Raw genomic sequence first — 6,000 nt, 5'->3', positions numbered from 1 at the left:
TCTTGGAAGCCGCCCGTTAGCTCGAGATGAACTATAGTTGCGATCGATTGACTTTTGACCATGGATTAGAATCCGAATAGGAGTATCGAATCTTCAAGAATCTTATGACTAAACTTTTGAATGTTGCCTCATTGAGATGCCAATTTATCGATTTTTTCGAGACTCTCGGTTTAAGGATCGACGAGCCGGATTTGGAGTCTACGAACGAGCATGCCAGACGAGGACAAATTGGGCCTCAAGCCCAAGTGAGTTTCGGCCATCTAGGCCCAAGAGCAAGCCTAGAGGGCCTAGTAAAGCCCACTAAAGCCCATTAAGCCATTCTAAATCTCAAACTCTATTCTTTTGAGCCCAATTTCAATTTATACGAATTCATACTAAATACTAGCTCACATACGCGTATAGTACTTCATACTATACTTTGCGAAATTACCAAAATGCCCTTACCTTGTGAAATGACCAAAATGCCCTTCTTGCTTTATGAAGAAAAGACAAGAGAGCATGATGAGGGAAGACTTTTGGAGCATGGTATTAACGTGGAGATCTTATCTTGGATTGAGGCTTGCTCAAGAAGTCTTTGAGGGATAAGACTTGATTTTCTATCTCTCTTTCTCTCTCTTATCATTTTAGCCAAACCTCCCCTCCCTCCTTTTTTTCATTTTCGACAGCCCTAAAACCAGCTCAATCTTAGTCCCTTGGCTAGTTTTTGGCCGGCCAAGACCACCCCTAATTGCCCCCGTGATCTCCTGTTACCATACGCGCTTCGTTCAAGTCATTTCCGCCGCCAATTTGAGCACCGTTGAGCAAAAACAGCCCCTCCAGTTTTGTTTGTTGCTGGTCGGCTGCCCTAGGTGATTTCGGATTGTTGTTAGGCCAAGTCCCGCATAGCCCTCACTGCCGCCGACGCGCCGGTGTCCTCGAATTTGCAATCGGGTGAGTTATCACCCTAATACCTTGATTAGTATATTAAACATGATTAGGATGTGTTTAGATTAGTCTAAATATGCTTAGTACTAATATAATTAATCATGATTGGGTTAGTTAACCATGGTTGGGTTAGTTGGCCATGGTTAAGTTAGTTAATCTTAATTAGGTTAATTAGCAGTAGTTACTTTTATTAAACATGGTTGGGTTAGTTAATCATGATCGATAAGCTATCGTGATAAGTGGACTTGATAAATTATCTAAAATATAATATGCTATCACCTATTTTTATCACCTATTTTGTGATAAGCTATCCCATATTTTGTGATAAGCTATCGCATATTTTTATGATGAGCTATCGCATATTTTTATGATGGGCTATCAAATTTTACAATAAGTTATTGGTATTTTGATAATTAATTGTTATTCTCTAATTAAATAAATTAATTTTTAGCAATTAGATATTCTATTTATTAATATGCTCTAGTATAATATTTAATATTATGTTATGAAGTCGCTAATGGGAATAGCCTTATAAATAAGTTTCTCTAATAAATTGATTGGCAATGTACAAGGGCGGTGATTGAATTGCCCGTATTTGGTCACGTGCAATTTATTTACTAAGTATTTGATCACGTGCAATTTACTTACTAAGCATGTGGTCATATGCAATTTATTTGTTAAGTGTTTGGCCACATGCAATTTATTTACTAATGATTTGATCACGTGCAATTTATTTACTAAGTATGCGATCACGTGCAATTTATTTACTAAGTATTTGGTCACGTGTAATTTATTTAATAAGTATGCGGTCACCTGCAATTTATTTGTTAAGTGTTTGGTCACGTGCAATTTATTTACTAAGTATTTGGTCACGTGCAATTTATTTACTGCATACATGACATGGGAATTGAGTTAGTATGAGAATACCCGAATGAGTTGGAAGACCCCCGTAGAAAGACGGGTGTGCCCTCGATCGACTATAATTGATCGAAATGATAAATTCCCGGATAAGCCGGAAGACCCCCGTAGAAAGACGGGCGTGCCTCGATCAGCCGTAATTGATTGAACGAACATCTATCCCGGCAGAACCGAAAGACCCCCGTGTGTGATCGGGTGTGCCATGAGTGGCCGTAATGATGAAAGCATGCTTGAGTGTATAGTACAAAGAGAATTGACATGTGTTCTGGTTATGCATTTATGTACTGCATTATATTGCATACAGTAAGTTGTAACGTGCAAAGCGCGTGCCATGGCAACGTAAGGTTGTCTATGATTGTGTGATGGCATACTTGTGCATACTATTTTGCATTGCAGGTTCTAAACGCGTCCGAGCTGAGTTGACCTCCTAATCGATGCTTAGGGCGTTAACTTGCTATGATTTTATATCTTACCCGTTATTGTTAACCAATTTTCATGCCCTTAGCTTGGGAGAGTAGTTCTGGTTTTGAGAAGTATGAAGATCTCTTTTGGAGTAGCTGGGAGTAGTATTAACCCCTAACCCCGATTTGATATTTCTGAGGGTTATAGAAAGTAGCCTTGAAGTGGGGTTTATGTATATAAACGTACTTCCCAGGGTTAACGAATAACTATTAATAAAATAGAATTTTGCTGATGTGGATTGGTGAGACGTCTTGCTGTCTATCCCTAATATTATATTTGTCCGGGGAAGTGAATCGCTTTCACGTGCGTTCAATTAAAACAAAAAATTCTAAATGGGTCGTTGACACGTCCTAGGACCTCACAACTTAACGATCGAGAAGGGATGTTAACGTGACCGATAGGTGCGGGGCGTGACATCCTTGTTTAAGTGATATCGAATAATGTTAGCCTCGAACCATTTGGTAGTGGCCTAGAGTGATAAGGTGCGCTGGGTTTTGGGATAATTAGTAGGCTTAAAACCCGTGTTTGTTATTGCTGGGTGACTTTTAGGTCACTATTCTTGATATGATTTGCTTTGGGGTGAGCAGAGCCCCGTACGGTACCTGCTAGATGAGTAGTTTGTTAAACTAGTTGAATTAGCTCACCAAGCAACGAGCTATAATGGATTGTTACCGTAAGGTAATCCAGTTGAATTTAATGAATCGTACTAGTTATAAGTTTGTGGGAAACAGAAAAGGAATCTCGATCCATTTGATTTCATCGCTTGAGGCAACTAAGTTGTCGGATGAAGGACGCTAAGGTTATCTTGCAACCGTGGTTAATTCGTTAGCTAAAGAACCAAGACCGGAAAACATAGCGGTGGTACGTGATTTTCCCAATGCCTTTCCGAAGGAATTGCTGGGATTGCCACCTGAAGGAGAAATTGAGTTGGTGATTTAGTTGGCTCTAGAGATAGAGCTAATCTCTAGAGCGCCTTATAGAATGGCGTTGTCAGAGTAAAAAGAGTTAAAAGTGCAGATGCAAGAGTTTCTAGATAAAGGATTCATTTGCCCTATTGCATCGCTTTAGGGAGCGTCTGTATTATTCGTAAGGAAAAAAGATGGTTCGTTGCATTTATGCATCGACTATCGGCAGTTGAATCAAGTGACCATCAAGAATAAGTATCTGTTGCCAAGAATACATGACTTATTCGACCAATTGCAATGGGCTTCGGTATTTTCTATGATAGATCCGAGGACGGGTTATAATTAGTGGAGGATCGGGAAAGAGGATATACCGAATGCGGCATTTCGTACGCATTATAACCATTTCGAGTTTACAGTGATGCCGTTTGGTTTGACCAATGCCACAGCTGCTTTCATGGATTTAATGAACCGAGTGTTCAAGGCATACTTGAATCAGTTCGTCATAGTATTTATCGACCACATATTGGTATACTCGAAAAGCCTTGAGAAGCATGAACAACATTTGAGAATGGTTCTACGGACCTTAAGAGAACATGCACTTTACACCAAGTTTAGTGAGTGCGAGTTTTGGCTCAATCGAGTAGCTTTTCTTGGTTACGTGAACTTTGGAGAAGGAATTTCAGTAGATCCAGCTAAGATCGAAGCGGTATGGATTGACTAAGACCGTAGGTAGTGACAAAAGTTCGAAGTTTCTTAGGTTTGGTAGACAATTACAAAATTTTGTGGAAGGTTCTCTGTAATAGCTATGCTTTTGACAAGATGTTAAAGAAGGAAGATAAGTCAAAAATGGAAAAGACTTATCGATAAGCTTGATTAGATTATATAAGTTTGAACTTGTGTTATATTTTAATGATTTTAGTTATCGACTTTTACTAATGGCCTTGAGTGGTGATATGACTTAGATTCGCAAAGAGGCTAACGAGGACCAGGAAGCTTTAAGCATAGATTTGAGCCGATGAATGTGTTTGAGGTTTAATGACTTACTTATGGACGAATGGCCAGTTGGATTATATAATTATGATTTTGGATTATCAATGATCAAACTTGAGGATATAATATAGTGATTGACAGGTGGATTGGATGATAAGTTCGGACGGTGAAGAATTAGATTTGAATCGTTGGAGTTTGGTGGTTAGCATGTTTGCAATGATTGTGATGATTAATAATTATGGATTATAGGTTTGAATTTGTGTGGCACTTTAATGGTTTAAGTTATTGATTTTTAGTGACGGTTTTGATTATAAAAAAAAAAAAGTTGTTCATGAGAAAGTGAATGACGAACGTTTAGACCAAAAGCCAGTATGATTGAATGCATATGAAATTTGTTTGGACAATGATCAGACATGAAGTTATAGATCGATCTTAGGTAATTGATCTTTGATCTAATGATCGCTTGGTGGTTTAGCATGCTAAGTTAAGATCGGGATTGATGTGAAAGCAAGTGATACGTGAAGAGTAGTGAGGACGATCATGCATTGGACGTGTCTATTGCATGAAAACGAAAATTAAGAAACGTGCACGCATGAGCATATCATTATTTTTGTCGGACTTGATAAATTGTCACTTGGTATGGGATGAGATAGACAGGATACCTATAAACCGTAAGATATGGTATGGACGTGTCGAGCGGAATTCAACTTTGTAGATGTGTGGCTTGGGGAGGTCTTGTAACAACCCGGTCCGATGAGGGCGAGAAGTGACGCCGAGGCAGAATGGCTTGAGCAAGAAGCGGCTTTTGGCAGGCTTCTAAGATGACGATGGGGGCAGGAATGAACCGATTCATGCGTTGAAAAAGGTGGGTCTAGGTATCGGGCTAAGTCTGACCTTTATTGAAAGATACATTACATTAAAGTTGGTTCTCGAAGTGAAAAATATTTTTTTTTTTGAAAATGCATAGCAATGCATATCTAAGATTGGAGTGGTGAATGAGAGAATGATGAGTGGATTGAAGTACCATGGACAAGGATGTGGAAAAGCCTGGACTGCCTAGTGGGAAGTTGGTGAAAGTCTGTTGTGATATCTCCGAACTTATTGCCGAAGAAGATCCTGTTTGTGTGAGGGATGTGTTGTGTCTGTGTGCCTGCAGTGATGTACGCTGCAGATATCTAGATTGCGTCATGGAATGCCCGAAGGTTGATTCCCAGAGATCCAAGGAAAAGGGTAGTGATATTGATCCACAAGAAGCTCGAGAAACTCTTGAACCAAAGGAAGCTAACTTAAGGAAAGCTGAAGGTAAGAGACAAATAATTGAGGCAAATCTAGCTCTCGGACGAGCTAGGACACGTGTTGAGGCTATCAATGCAATTTCATAATCGGTTGGTGCATACGAATAATCAAAGGAACTGCAATATAAACAGAGGTTTGTTTCTTTAGTACCTTTAGTGGTTTCTATACCTGTCGTGTTTCTTGAATTATTTACAAGTGGTGTTTAAGCTCTTATTTTTGCAGCTTTAGCCGGCTTATATAGGGGAATCCACGGAGGGTCATCATTGACTTGTTTTCAAAATAGTCGTTTTTTAGTTTAGCCCAAGGTGATGTATGTATAACTCAAGATAATCTACTAAGGCAAGATAAAATAGACAAATCAAGATAAAAAATAGACAAATAAGGTATATACTATACGATCTATAGGAATAGGAAAAAAGATTATGATATTTCGATTTAGGGAATTGTAAAACAAAAGGAAAGAGATCTAAAAGATCTTTTTCCTAAAATTCCAGCTTGGCCCATT

This window comes from Rhodamnia argentea, chromosome 4 (genome assembly GCF_020921035.1).
Source record: "Rhodamnia argentea isolate NSW1041297 chromosome 4, ASM2092103v1, whole genome shotgun sequence".
Lineage (NCBI taxonomy): Eukaryota > Viridiplantae > Streptophyta > Magnoliopsida > Myrtales > Myrtaceae > Rhodamnia > Rhodamnia argentea.
This window is presented reverse-complemented; position numbering follows the sequence as displayed.